Here is a 16363-nt window from a genome sequence, read left to right as displayed (position 1 = left end):
CCAAAGTGCTGCACAGAGTAGAGATAAAATAGGAAACATACACAGTAATTACTATAAAGACTCGTCAGAATTGAAAGCTGCAGAGTACAAATGTGTTTCCAACCGGGTTTTAAACATGTCGAGTGTTGGTGAAGACCTGATGTGAAGGGCGACTGTTCCAGAGTTTGGCTGCAGCCATCGATAAAGCTCACCTCTGTTTTTACGGCTAGTTCTGGTCAGAAGCTGCTTATCTGCAGACCTGAGGGCTCCACTTGGATTATTTTGGTTAAAGAGAGATAAGATGGAGCCAATCCATTCAGAGATTTAAAGACAAGCAACAAGATCTGGAAGTGGATTCTACGACGTACTGGTAACCAGTGGAAACAGCTGGAAAAAGCTGGTGATGGGTTGTCTAGCACAGACCCACCGCTGGAACCAGACAATTCATGAGGGAGAGAACTGTGACAGCGCCGTTCCTTCACTTGACCTCAGTCGCTCTCGTCTGCTCCCTCGTAACACTGCTCTTTATTGAGCTTACATGGATATGCATAAGTTCATTAACATATGACATCTTACACAGGTATGAACAAAGAGTACCAGTCTGTGCATAGTGTGTGTGTGTGTGTGTGTGTGTGTGTGTGTGTGTGTGTGTTCCAGATGTGAGCCTGTGACCCCAAAGCTGGTGCTAAGAGTCCAGCGGTCCCCCTAACAAAGGGCTCTCATGACCTTAAGTTGTGTGTGCATATGTGAGTACAAGAAAATAATTATTAGAATGTAATGTGTTAAATTTGTTTAGATCATAGTAATCACAGCTAATGCTAAGTAGGATGCCATTATTAGCTAATGCTAATTTAGGTGAATTAGCATTATCCATTAACGCTAACAATGTTTTTGCCAACTCTTTTCCCTTGCATTATAACATATAACATATAATATCAGCAGCTAATGCTAACACTACTTTCAGTTCAGTAAAGCCTATTTAGCATTAATTAACTTCATTTAGCATTAAAAAGTTTATGCTAAATAGGCTACTATTAGCAGCTAATGCTAATTTTAGGTGAATAGCGATTAGCAGCTAATGCTAATACCATATTTTCTAATGTGGCATGAATTAGCATCATCCGTTAATGCTAACTCTTTTCCCTTGCATTATAACGATGTGAGCAGCTAATGCTAAGAAGGATGCTATTATTAGTAATGATAATTTGATATGTGTTAGCATTATCCGCTACTGCTAGCAATGTTTTATCTTATTTTTTAACAATATCAGCAGCTAATGCTAACACTACTTTCATTTCAGTTAAGCCTATTTAGCATTAATTAACTTCACTTAGCATTAAGAAGTTTATGCTAAATAGGCTACCATTAGTGGCTAACGCTAATTTTAGGTAAATAAACATTGGCAACTAATGCTTATACCATATTCTCTTGATTTCTAACACTGTGACCAGCTAATGCTAAGTAGGTTGCCGTTAATGCTAATGCTAATTTATCCGCTAATGCTAACAATGTTTTATCTTACATGCTTATACTATTTTTCCTTCAATTTTAACAATGTGATGTGTGTTACCGTTAATAACTATTGCTAATTTGATGTGAATAATGCTATTATACTTTGCATTATAACGATGTGAGGATTTATGCTAAGTAGGCTGCCATTTCTAGCTAATGCTAATTTGACGCGACTTAGCATCATCCGTTAATGCTTTTCCCTTTCACTTAGCATCATCCGTTAATGCTTTTCTTTTCCCTTGCATTATAACAATGTGAGCAGCTAATGCTGAGAAGGCTGCTGTTATTAGCTAATGCTATATTGATGTGAATTAGCATTATGCGCTTATGCTAACAATAGTTTTTCTTACTTTTTAACAATACGAGTAGCTAATTTGAATACATTTTTTATTCAATTTTAACTTTTCCTCTGCGATGTGAAGAGTTAATGCTAAATAGGACGCCATTAGTGGCTAATTTTAATTTTACATGAAAAAGCATTAGAAGCTAATGCTAATACCATATTTTCTTGCTTTATATCAATATCGGTAGCTAATGCTAGGTACGTAGCCAGTATTAGCTAATGCTAATTTAGGTGAATTAGCATTTTCCATGAACGCTAACAATGATACGCATTGTTACGCCATTAGTGGCTAATTCTAATTTTAGATGAAAAAGCATTAACAGCTAATGCTTATGCTGTTTGCTTTGTAAGGATGACAGCAGCTAATGCTAAGAAGGCTGCTGGTATTAGCTAATGTTAATTTGATGCGAGTTAGCATTACCCGATAATGCTAACACTTTTCCCTTCCCTTTTAACAATGTTTACAGCTAGTGCTGGTAGACTGATGCTAGCAGCTAATGCTAAGAAGGCTGCTGTTATTAGCTAATGCTAATTTGAGGTGAATTAGCATTATATTAGTGAGGAGTTAATGCTAATGCTAACAATGTTTTTTTCTTATATTTTAACAATAGGATTAGCTAATGCTTAAACTATTTTTCCTTCAATTTTAACAATGTGATGTGTGTTAACGTTCATAACTATTGGTAATTTGATGTTAATTAACATTATCAAATAATGCTAACTATTTTCCTTTGCATTATAATGATGTGAGGACTAAGGCTAAGTAGGTTACCATTACTAGCTAATGCTAATTTGACGCGAGTTAGCATTACCCAATAATGCTAACACTTTTCCCTTCCCTTTTAACAATGTTTGCAGCTAGTGCTAGGTAGGCTGATGCTAGCAGCTAATGCTAATTTGATGTGAATTAACATTATATTAGTGAGGATTTAATGTTAAGTAGTCTGCCATTAGTGGCTAATGCTAATTTTAGGTGAAGAAGAATTGGCAGCTAATGCTAATACCATATGTGACCAGCCATTAGTAGCCAATTTTAGATGAAAAGCATTAACAGCTAATGCTCATACGGTTTGCTTTGTAAGAATGACAGCAGCTAATGATACGAAGTCTACCGTTATTAACTAATGCTAATTTGATGTGAATTAGCATTAACCGATAATGGTAACTCTTTTCCCCTGCATTATAACAATGTCAGGAGTTAATGCTAAGTAGGCTGCCATTAGGGGCTAACTCTAATTAGGGGTGAATTTGATGTAAAATTTGATGTAAATGTATTAGTAAGGGGTTAATGCTAAGTAGGCTGCCATTAGCAGCTAAAGGTAATTTGAGGCGAATAAGCACTAGTAGCTAATGCTAATACCCTTTTCTCCTGTGTTATAATGATGTGACGTTAATGCTAAACCACATTAGCTTAGCAGCATTAGCTTATCAGAGTTTTTATCATGGTCACACAAATCCTTAGCAGAGCAAAGTGGCCTACTTAGCAATAGCTGCTCAAGTTGTAGAAAGCAAGAGAAAACAGTATTAGCATTAGCTGCTAAATGTGCACTTGAGGACAAATTTATTGTGAATTCAGCTGTGAATGTAGAGTTTCCAGTATTTAACTGGAATATTCCAGTATTCCAGTATTGTGAAGGCACTGAGCAGCTCCTTCAGTGGGAGACTGCGGCACCCACGGTGTGGGACGGAGAGATTTCGCAGGTCTTTCCTCCCCACTGCTGTCAGACTCTACAATAAAGACTTTTGCAGCTGATCAAACACACAAACCCACACATGTGCAATAAGACTGCTATATGTGCAATTCTTCCTCTGACGAAGTTGTGTTTTTGTATTTTCCTACTCAGTTGTATATAGTAGTTGTATTTCTATTTTATTCTATTGTATATATTATTCTATACTATTTTATTCTATTGTACATAGTATTTTATTTTATTTTATTGCATTCCAGTGTTTTCTAATTTCTGCTACATAACTTTGCACTTTTGCTGCCTCGTTGTCACACACAAAGACTGAAATGATTCACAGCCTTGTTTCATCCTTCTGTCAGTGTCACTGACTGTCACTGTGACTGTGGACATACAGCATGGGAAACATACACATGGCTGACACTTTATTAGGTACACAGTGGCTGCTATCTCAGGAACATCTGTGACCTAATAAAGTGTATCTAAAGTTAAAAAACTGTTGTCTCTGTCCACATATTTATGGACCTGACTGTAGGTCTACTTTTAATGAAACTCTCAACATGACTTATCAGTTATCATTAATGTTCCTGCAAACAGACTCCTTGGAGACCCCCTACAAAAATATCCATGTACTATCCAGCTAGACTAGTGTGTCTGTCCCTGAAAATATTCCTGCATGTGTGATTGTTCGTGTCTCATCTGCAGGAAACAAACAGGAAGTGAGTGAAGGACACAGGAAATGTTTCCAGCTCTTCCTCCTCTATCAGACATTCTTCATACCTGAGAGTGTCCAGTCTCCAGCCTGGATCCTTCAGTCCAGCCGACAGCAGCTTCATTCCCGAGTCTCCTGGATGATTGTAGCTCAGGTCCAGCTCTCTCAGATGGGAGGGGTTGGAGCTCAGAGCTGAGGCCAGAGAAGTACAGCCTTCCTCTGTGATCAGACAGCCTGACAGACTGCAGACACACAAAACAGCAATCCATCTGTCAACAATTATTTTCTCTTTGTCACAATAACATCTATCCATTTACATCCATTCACTGTAACTTTCTTTATAAGTGACAATACCCAACAGACAACAACAATCATCTGAAGCTGTTTAACAGTGTAAGGTAACAGCCTCCAATATTAGAGAGAAAGCCCCAACCATCAGACAATCCACTGTGAGCAGCACTTGGTGATGGTGGGAAGAAGAACTCCCTTTGACACAAAGATCCTCCTCTCCAGTGAAAACAGGCTCCAGGAGGAGCATCTACCACAGGGGTAGGCAACCTTTCTGATGACGAGTGCCATTTAAAATTTCCTCAGAAGTCAGTGTGCCATATGATTGCATTAGCAATAAATTTAATAACGCTCTATATGAACAGTTACACACTATATAGAACCACTTTATAGAATTATATTTGTTTGCAGATGTTGGCAGCTATCAGTGAATAGTTATCAGCTATATTGAAACAAAAAAAAGACACTTTTTATCCATAACAAGAACTCCATAACAGCAAATGAACTGTACAACAGAAAATACAAATGCTATTTAGGGTCTCCTCACAACAATGATAAGAAAAATAAAGTGGGCCAATATGGTATGTTTGTTAATACAGAGATACACATGTTAATGTGATCTCTGGTCTCCCACTCAGAGACACAGCTCTCAGAGTGTCCAGCATTCAGAGGCTACCTGAGGACACTCATGTGAGAGAAAATCTGCTCACACAGATATGTAGAGCCAAATACTGTCAATAAGGCCTCTGCAATGTTCTGAAGACAGCTAAACTTGTCAGGTAGTGATGTCCAGCAGGTGAAAATGCAAGCTCCATGAACACGCACAGCTGTGGATTCCAGCTGCTTCGACGTCGCATTAACTGGCGAGACAAATTAGCTGCTCATTAAAGCTTTCTGGTTTGATCAGAAAATAAAACATTGGTCCATACACCTGAAAGTCCCAAAAATGCATTATGTCTCGAGTCTACGGATGTATCCGTGTATTTCCGTGGTACTGATGCTGTGCTGAGCGGAAAGCTCCTGAAGCTTTTGAAATGTCGGAATGTGGAAAGCTGACAACGTCCCTCTCATCAGTAGGCTAAGTTATTCTTAGCCAATTACAAGTTGAATCTGGTAGTTGGGGTTGTTAGCTAAGATACCGTCATTAAGAAGAGGCACAACTAATGTGTCTATGTGAGCTGATTTGCGATGTGCACTGCTGGCGCGGCCACTTATTTTTGATGCACCTTCTCAGATTAATTCACTGCATGTCGTGCCCAAGGCTGGACTGGGACAAAAAAACGGCCCGGGCATTTTGACTAAAGACCGGCCCACCAGGTATTAAAGCCATAAAGCCTTTGAATGAAAACAAACGCTGTTGTGACAGTGATGTACAGTCTTGTTGTTATATGTATGATTTCTATTCATTTTACGTCATTTAAAAACTTTGGTTTTAAGCTTCAGATAATTATTTAATAACAGCCAGACATTTTAAATCAGAATAAGAAAGTATTTCTTTGTGCCCCCCTTTCCCTGTTAATGCCCTACCTGGCCCCCTGGCAAAACTTTGCTAGACCCGCCCCTGCACAGTTACCAGCTGTCAGCTACGTAGAAAAGGATCCTGGTGTTATTTGTCTCTCAGAAACAGTTCATAACTTCCCTTCAACTCTTTCATGTCACCTAAAAGGTAAACCTGTTTCTCCATCACCTGTTCAGCTCTGATGATTCAGTAAGGACATCTCCTGGTTTCATCTTCATGTTTCCCTCTCACCAGATATACAAACCAATATCAGGACCAGCAGCTTTTACAGCTGTGGCTCCAGCAAACATCAGCTGATACTGGAAATTAATATTAAATAAATTCTAACAACAGCTGATCAAACTTAAACAACCTGCTGTTGTTTAGTGCGACATCCAGCGGTTTCCTCTTTCTGGCGCAAAGTGGGCGATAAACAAACATGAGAGAAAAGCCGATCAGCTGATCATTGATCAGTTTCATGATTGAAGTAGAAGCAGGAGAGAATGACAGGAGAAGAAGATGCAGATGTGCAGCGTAACGACAGAATAAATCCAGCTTTCTTTTCATTCTAGCTAAAGTACGGGACAAACTGTGTTCCTTCTCAGCTCAACACGAAACGCGTAATAATTTCTCTGAATGCGGGACGATTCTGTTTGTATGGGACGGTTGGCAACTCCATCTAACATCATAGCACCCACCCAGCTGTATAGAAACTCTGTCATGCTAGCTAGCACGCAGTATTGTAACTGACAGTAAAAAGTCAGCACAACGAAAATAAACTCCACCTAAACTTGGTTTATATCTGACCCAGACAGACTGCAGGTCATAACTTCTTACCTGAAGTTCAGTTCACCTGACACTCGGACTGGCGGCCGCCTCGGGTCTCTCCTCCTCCTGCCTCCCCTCTCCCTCATCCACCTGCTGGCCTCCGCCACTTGTTAATTTTACTGAATCTGTGGAAGCTCCGCCATAGCCACCACCAAACAACTGAGTTACTTTTACACACCAGCCAGCATCTGGCCAATCCACCACCTCTCATTGTTTATACGCTTACAAAAAAAAAAAAAAAAAAAAAATATCATCGGGCCACCGAGCAAATGCCTGATGGCCAGTCCAGCTATGGTCGTGCGTGCCATCAGTTAACCCTTCGCGTGCCAACGGTGGCACGCGTGCCTAGGGTTGCCGACCCCTGATCTACCATGACTGGTTGCAGGGTGAGGGGAAAGAGAAGAGATGAGCTCAGAGAGACAAGAACAAAACACAAACTAAGGACAGAGAAGACAAAAGTTAAGGACATGCAGTAGTGACATATAAAAGCATCAGGAGTGAAAAGAGTGGAGAAGAAAGCAGAGCATCATGGGAAGTCCACCAACAGCCTGAGCCTATAGCAGCATAACTAAGGGATGGTTCAGGGTCACCTGACCCAGCTCGAACTATAAGCTTTATCAAAAAGGAAAGTTTGAAGCTGATCTTCAAAGTAGAGAGGGTGTCTGTCTCCTGAACTCAAACTGGGAGCTGCTTCCACACCCAGTCCAACATAGCCAGGCTTTCTTTGCTGCTTTGACAAAACCTCAAATCCCAGTCAGAGATGATGAGCATCATCACAGTGATGATCATTTCTCTGTTAACCCAGGCTTTCTGCTTCAGGATCTGTGCACGCTCACAGAACAAGGAGACCTTTAAACATCATTTCACTAAATGGATGGACTAAGCTCAGCCTACAGATGAACTGGTGCCAGAGATCATAAAGAACATCAGTCAAATTCAACACTTTAGATGGAAATATGAGATTAATGCTGCAGACAATCATGAACCTGCTGAATTCATGAACATCAAGAATGCAGCGAGTGGTAAAATAGAGATTTGACCTCAGTGTTTCTGTCTATTCCTAACATATTCCTAACATGATAGCTGCACTTTAGAGCTCTAAAACTGGAACTGACACATATTTAAACTCTACATGTTACTCAGTACATTCAGTTCTGACACTCGCCCACAGTCCAACAAAGGAAACATGGAGATCACATCAGTTTGTCACCAAAGTCTAATTATTAGGGCAACTTAACCTGTTATTGTCTCGTTAACTCATTAACTGATTAACACCAACAATTATTTTAATCACAGTTTTTAAAATCATGATTATTGTGAAAGTGCTCACTGGCTCTGAATATAAAAGCCATGGGTCACAGGAGGGATGTTGACCATTGCTGGCTTGAAATGGGCGTCATTATGCGTCTCAACCAATAAGAGCATTGATGGTGGGCCTAATACTACTGCAGCGCTCACATGACCCAGGACAGAAAGAAAGGGGCGGGGTCAGAAACATGGAAACAGGTACAGATCTTTGACATGTTCATTTTAAACTGTTCCAGGAGGCAGTGTTGATACAACTAAAGTTATCAGGAAGCAAAGTTGAGTTTTTTATCGTCGGAGTGCTTCAAGTCTGAAGTATCACTTAAATGCATTACACGCTGTTGATGGCAGCAAACAAACCACCCAAACAAACAGTGGTGGGAGGCTTGGGCAGACTACGTTGGATCAGCTGGTGGGAGGAGTCTAGATAAACCAAAGAAAGACAAGCTAACAAACGCCACAGTGAAGTGAGTAGCTACAAACTGCAGGCCGATTAGTGTTGTTGAAGAAGTCGGTCTGAGGAACGTTCTTAGGATTTACAAATGACGGCATGTATGAGCCTCAAGACGCACCATCACAAGAAGAACACATGAACTGTAGAAGAAGGAGAGGCTACGAAAGCCACGGCGTTACAACATGAACCTGCTGTTGGTCTCTTTGGAGACTACTGGGCGTGGCTGGGTAACCATGGTTACCTGGGAGTTACAGAAAGGTGCAGAACATGTGATTCATGTTGCACAGCAGTGGGACAGTTGAAATAAAGTCAGCACACTCAGTACAGATAGTGCATCAAATATGCTGCTGCTGCCAGACGTCTGCCTTTGAACACGTCCCTGCATCGCACACAACACCAAGGTTGACATGGCAACCACAGCTAACAGGGACAAAGTGCACAGCTGGAGCCCTGCAGGTATATTTAACATGATTAATTTCTCACTGTCCTATCTGTGAGAGACAAACAGCCTCTGTATGTGTGTGTAAATACAGCATGAATATGTAGAGGACATGTTTGTGTATATAAGTACATGAATGCTCTGCGTCATTTCAATCTTTGATTATTGTTTCTGTTGCAGGTCTGTGACTGAACTTCTGGGAGGAGAAAAGTTGGTTTCATGCTCTGTGATTCTGTGATTTGTCGTCTCTCTCAGGTGATGGAGAGCTCAGATGATGACCCCGCCTACGTGGTCAAATTCAAGTCTACATTCAGAACAGACCTGGAGACGCGCAAGCAAAATGCCAACATTGTATATGTGAAAGCTGCTGCTGCACTGGAGCCAGATTCAAGGAGCTCAAGTGTTTACCCAGATCTTACTGAACTTACTGAAGGAACAGAGGGTTGTTGGAGGGAAACCTGTGGAAGCAACAACATCTGAGCCACCAGAGAAAAAGTTGGTCCTATTGGTGCTTCATCAGAGTGTGAACAGGAGGAAGACTCAGCTGAGAACAGTGTGGTGGATACAGAGCAGAGCCCACCATCAGTACAGAGGCCTGTCCATTAGAGTGCTGCTCCAAACATGCAGCACATGTACTTGGCCACAGCTGCAACATCTGTACCTGTGAGAGCTTGTTCTCTGTTGCTGCTCATATTGTACAGAAGAAGAGAGTTTCTTTATCATCAGAAAATGTCAGTGAGCTTGTGTCTTAGCAGCTGGCTCGGTGCTGTTGGTCAAAGGTATGTTGGTGTCTCTGGACTCTGAGGGGAACTTTGTAAAAAACTAGATCAGATGTTGACGTCCTGGCAGAGGCAAAGAACTTTGATTTGATATTTGATTAGATTCATGTTTCAGCTCAGACTGACAGAAATATTTGAACTGCTGCTGTGTTAAAGGGAACACTGCTGTTAGAAAGCACCTGATTTGTTTCTGCACACTGAATGTTGCACTTTTCATACTGCAGTACTATTAACATAAGGACACAATACACTACTTTGAACTCATGATTGCATGTTGCTGTAACAAAGCCATTAATGGTGATTCAAAGTGTTCATGGTTTCCCAGCACAACAAATGATTGTACAAGTGTGACTGATCCACTTTCTAATGTGTGTGTAGCCACACTGTGTGTCCCTGTGTCACAGGTGAGTCTGTGTATCCAGGTTCTATGAGGAGAACAGGATATAGTGACTGAGTCCAGCAGCTTAAAGTCTGACTCCATCCTCCATTTAAATAACTCACACCAACAACTGAACAGCTTTGCCTTTGTGTAGCCAACACTTCATTTTAATGTCCTTCTATTCTGGTTCATCTGGTTTCAGTTTCTGTGAGCACACAGGTTTCATCAGTGACTCTATGACCTCAGTAATCTTTGCTGGGCCTTAATGCTCTGAACAAAGCAGCACATCACAAGACTAAATAGAATCAGTCTTTCATTTCTCACTGCTGTTTGACTTCAGCTCTCAATGTCCCACCATAACCCATGGAAAGAGTTACTGTCCATCCAGGCTCCTGAACATGAAGCTGATGAAGGTGGAGTATTGTGAGAGCTGATGGAGATGATCCAGTCTGAGTGTCTGATGCTCTTGTTAGAAAGACGCAGTCCCAGCAGTTAGCTGGTCTGCTAGTTAGCTGAGAGCTAACTCGTACATTGAATACCAAACTGTGTAAACCAGGGGTGTCAAACATATGGCCCGTGGGCCAAATCCAGCCCTTGAGATAATTTGATATGTCAAATATTGATGAATTTTCAGGCTTGCTGATAATCAATGTGAGCACAGCTGAGATTTGATTCTGATGAGCAAACCATGTGGCCAAACCCTTTAAGAGACAGACTGGGATCATACCATTATGTGAAAGAAGACAGAATGGGGGCTGTACTGAAATGCAAGCGTGTCAGGAAAGAGTGAAAAGGGAAATTAGCAGCATCTGGCTGCATGTCAGTGATACTGGAGACCACAAAGCTGAGTGCAACATTTATATAGGAGACGCTGAGAGTAGAACTGATAAAATTAGGAGCTGGCTAAAGTGAGACCCATTTTTATTTCCACCCATTTTCCATTGTGGAGGACAAATGGTTTCAAACTCGTCCAGGTCTTAAACCTCACGTGTGTTCTTCCTAATAGCAGTAAATGGATAAAAATAAGGCTTTTATGAAAACACTGAATAAAAACTGCTGCCTTTAAAAAGACTAAATGTACAGTTCAGTATTGAATACTACATAAAATAAACTATATATAAAGTGTGTCTGAATGGCAGAGATGCAGAAATGTGTGCATGTAGCACAGAGCCACGGCTCAGTGTCTGAATGAGTCTCACAGACCTGAATGTGCTGTTGAAGCCATTTATAATTATAACCTAATTCTTTACTCGCTTGATCTGCTCCTTACCACAAGCGACCAGACGTAGAAGGTGCGGTGGCAGATTTCTTTTCTCATATATTAATCACATATTTAATTATATCACATTAGTTATAGTAATATCACTTTCTCACTTTACCATAGTAAGAGCACTCCTGCCACTATACATGCATGTGGAAAGTTAACACAGTGAGGCCATTGTAATGGGAGACATTAAACAGATAGTGAGACTCCTTCTGCTTATCAGGGATGTAAATGCTTAGGTGAAGGCTAAGCAGAAAACAAGGTCATAATTCTCTCTGTGAGGGAGGAGGTATAGCCCCCCCGTGAGAGGGGCCAACATGTGAGAGTTTGGGGAATGTTCTTTGTCTGTGTGTCTGTATATAAGATGTAAGGGCGGTGGCCACAAGGCAGAGATGGTCCTGGTGTTTCACTGGGATGCTCTCTCCACATTGCAATGTGTTTATTAAACCCACTTCAAATTAAGCTCACAGGGTGTGTTGCAGGTTATTGTTAAAATTTCCATAACAAAGGTTTTGGACTTTTAACTATATTTTCTTAAGTTTTACAACTTTTCTTACTGTTAAAAACCTCGTTATGGCCATTCATGCTATACAAAGTAATTAGACATGTGTGGTGTCTACAGAAATGTCAGAATCTCAGCTAAAAGTTCACAAAACCATCTCAACAACCACCAAACAGCTAAAACAGCAGGTGAACAGACTACGCAAAAAATATGTAAACACAAATCCCCCTGATCATCTGTTTTTTTTTAAACATGAAGCGTAGTTTTGGACGTTCATTTACTGCTGGTTCAGTGAATTTTGGTTGGACAGTGATGAAACCTGCAGTCTCAGAATCTGTGAGAAGTCTGCTTTCAGCACACAACAGCATTGTTGTGTTGTGTGCTGTGGATTCACCTCGGCAAACTCATCACTGTTTTACCATCATGTTTCTACTTAGACAATAACAAAGGAAGCAGTTCCCAGGAACTACTTCCTCTCTTGTTAACATAAGAGTATGTTGCCCTTCAAAACACCTCCACTTCTTCTCTAGAGGACTGTCCATCCATCCATCCTCATCCGCTTTATCCGAAGTCGGGTCGCGGGGGCAGCAGCCTAAGCAGAGAAGCCCAGACCTCCCTCTCCCCAGCCACCTCCTCCAGCTCTAGAGGACTGCCTTATTATTAATCTGCTAATTCAGGGCTCTAGAGTGTGACCAATTTGGTCGCAAATGCGACCAAATTTTTCAGTGGTGCGACTACAAAAAATATTTGGTCACACCGGTGCGACCAACTGTTCGGGTAACAGAAAAAAAAAAAAAAAAAATCTCTGCAACTCTCCGTGTGGTCAACAACAGACACACATTACGCCCCTATCGTGGACTAAACCAATCAGAGATAGTCAGGGGCGGGCCCTCTCCGATTGGCCGTGGTCCAGTTGAAAGTGCAGGTGGAAGAGAGAGGTGAGTAGCTTTAATAAAGCGATATCGATTCATTAACGGATTCCACACAAAGACATAAACACAGAGCGGACCGACGCATCAGAATCAGCTTTGTCTTTCTCGGCTTTCTCACCCGACGGCCCGCAGACGGACACGCTGTCGGAGCTTAGCGATTCTGATGCGTCGGGTCCGCGCTGTTTCCCCGTCTTTTTTGCGCTGATTCTGAGCTGCAGGTTTTGTCTCGCTCCAACCAAAATTCGCCGAGCCAGCAGCAAAAGAAGCAGCAAACTGCGCTTCACATTTGATCAATGTCGTCATGAATTCCCTCTGACTTTTGCTGTTTTGCTTCCACCATGATAAAAATCACACTTCATGCACGGCTCTCTCTCTCTCTCTCTCTCTGTACTTCAAGAACAGTTTCCCGTCTCAAATCTGTTTTCTGCATTATTCATTCGCTTATTACCCACCAGTCTACCGTTGTTTACAGCGCTGTCTTTTTCTTTTTTCATGTAAATGACGTCCGACAAGAAAATTTCTGCTGTTCAATACTGAAGAAATTTAAACTTATTAAAATTATGCAAAATTGCAGAATATTGCAGAATATTTTAAGGTTATCTGCTATAAAACGCCAGCCCAGGAAAATCTCCTTCATGTTTTTCTGTGTTTTACTCTCAGTTACTTTGACACAAAGGCATCTGCTGTGATGTTCACAATTCTGATGAAGTCTCACAAGTGTCAGTGCTGATAAATGATCAGAATTATAATATTTATGACTGTCTGAGGCTAAACTGAATCGAATCAGGACTTTGAGAACCGGAATCAAATGGATTATAGAAATCAGTGATGATACCCAGCCCTAGTGAGCAGCCTAGGCCTGACAGAAGTGGATGTAGCTGTGGGTAATAAGAAAAGATGAAAAGAACTATTGATAACTTTTTTGTTTGTCTGAAATTCATAGCCAGTGCTCTGACACAGTGCCATCAATCTTTGAATGCTGAAAAAGCAGCAGTGTATCCAGAAAACACACTTCATGCTGCAATAAATGCACTGCCCAAGTGTCCCCTCTCCCCACTGCCTTTCAGCAGCATGCAACAGCAAACAGGTCGTCAGAGGAGGCCGAGATGATGATTAAGTTTAACATTTTCTACAATATTGACAAAGCACTTTAAGCACAAGTTTGTTAGTTAATAATTTAGAAATGAATATTGTCTGTATGGACTTCCCCCCAAAGAAGGTGCACATGTAAAACTTCCGTGTTAAGCGATGCGGTTGAAAAATTTGAGTGCGCCTAACTTTTGTGCCAGTACGCCTAAATTTTTAAAGTTAGGCGTACCGATGCGCCCATGTCAAAAAGTTAGTCTAGAGCCCTGTAATTCTGTCAGTTGATGAAAGAAAAATGCTTGATCTCACCTGAGAGTTTCCAGTGTACAGTGTGGACTCTTCAGTCCAACAGACAGAAGCTTCACGCCTGAATCCTTCAGGTTACTGTTACTCAGGTCCAGCTGTCTCAGATTAGAGGTCTGAGAGCTGAGACCTAAGGCCAGAGCTTCACAGCTTCTTTCTGACAGGTCACAGTGACTCAGTCTGAAAAATAACAGATAAAACACTTATGCTGAAGTGTAATGAGATACTATTATATTTTGCAATATTTAATCTTGTTTTTCTCAGGAAACTTAGCACTGATGCAGAGCAACATGTGGAGAGAATCAGAGGAGAAGAAGTGAAGAGAGAACAGCAGTAAAACAACACTGAATTGTTCAGTGTGCTTTTGATATCAACAAAATATGTCAAATTTCTTTATTTTGTATTTGTTCTAGTAGAATTGATGATTATCACTTAGATAACAACCACAGGCCAGGTCTAAATTGCACTCTGGTAACAGTTACACCCAGAAATATTTCAGAAATGTGGACAATTTGTGCTCCAATGTATTCAGTACTGAACAAACTGAGTACCGATGACAACTTAATATTTTTGATATTTTATTTGAGTTGTTCCCACCTGATTTGTGTCAACTAGAATAAACATTTAAAAACTAAAGCTATGATCACATATTTACTTACAGAGCTTTGTTGGAGGCTTTGACCACTGGCAGCAGCCTCAGAAGAGCCTCCTCTGAAGCAGAGTATTTCTTCAGGTCAAACACATCCAGATCTTCTTCTGATGACAGTAAGATAAAGACCAGAGCTGACCACTGAGCAGGAGACAGTTTATCTGTGGAGAGACGTCCTGATCTCAGGGACTGTTGGATCTCCTCCACTAGAGAACGATCATTCAGTTCATTCAGACAGTGGAACAGATTGATGCTTTTCTCTGCAGACAGATTTTCACTGAGCTTCTCCTTGATGTACTGGACTGTTTCCTGATTGGTCTGTGAGCTACTTCCTGTCTGTGTCAGCAGACCTCGTAGGAGGGTCTGATTGGTCTGCAGTGAAAGACCCAGGAGGAAGCGGAGGAACAAGTCCAGGTGTCCATTTGGACTCTGTAAGGCCTTGTTCACAGCACTCCGGTGGAGAGATGATTGTAGGTTTGGTTTGTTAAAGTATGTCGACCACCTGGGTATTTGTTCTTTTTCCAGCAGATTGTGTCCAGAGTTGATGAATGTCAGATGGACATGAAGAGCAGCCAGAAACTCCTGAACACTCAGATGGATGAAGCAGAACACCTTGTCCTGGTACAGTCCTCTCTCCTCTTTAAAGACCTGTGTGAACACTCCTGAGTACACTGAGGCTGCTGTGATATCGATGCCACACTCTGTCAGGTCTGATTCATAGAAGATCAGGTTTCCTTTCTGCAGCTGATCAAAAGCCAGTTTTCCCAGAGACTCCATCATCTTCCTGCTCTCTGGACTCCAGTGTGGATCTGTCTCAGCTCCTCCATCATACTTGACCTTCTTCACTTTGGCCTGAACCACCAGGAAGTGGATGTACATCTCAGTCAGGGTCTTGGGCAGCTGTCCTCCCTCTCTGGTTTCCAGCACATCCTCCAGAACTGTAGCAGTGATCCAGCAGAAGACTGGGATGTGGCACATGATGTGGAGGCTTCGTGATGTCTTGATGTGGGAGATGATCCTGCTGGCCTGCTCCTCATCTCTGAACCTCTTCCTGAAGTACTCCTCCTTCTGTGGGTCAGTGAACCCTCTGACCTCTGTCACCATGCCAACACATTCAGGAGGGATCTGATTGGCTGCTGCAGGTCGTGTGGTTAACCAGAGGCGAGCAGAGGGAAGCAGTTTCCCCCTGATGAGGTTTATCAGCAGCACATCCACTGAGGTGGACTTTCTAGGGTCAGTTAGGATTGTAGTTTTGTGGAAGTCCAGAGGAAGTCGACACTCATCCAGACCATCAAAGATGAACACAACCTGGAAGTCTTCAAAGCTGCAGATTCCTGCTTCTTTGGTTTCAGTAAAGAAGTGATGAACAAGTTCCACCAAGCTGAACTTTTCCTCTTTCAGCACATTCAGCTCTCTGAAAGTGAAT

This window comes from Oreochromis aureus, linkage group 3 (assembly GCF_013358895.1).
Source record: "Oreochromis aureus strain Israel breed Guangdong linkage group 3, ZZ_aureus, whole genome shotgun sequence".
Taxonomy (NCBI): Eukaryota; Metazoa; Chordata; class Actinopteri; order Cichliformes; family Cichlidae; genus Oreochromis; species Oreochromis aureus.
This window is presented reverse-complemented; position numbering follows the sequence as displayed.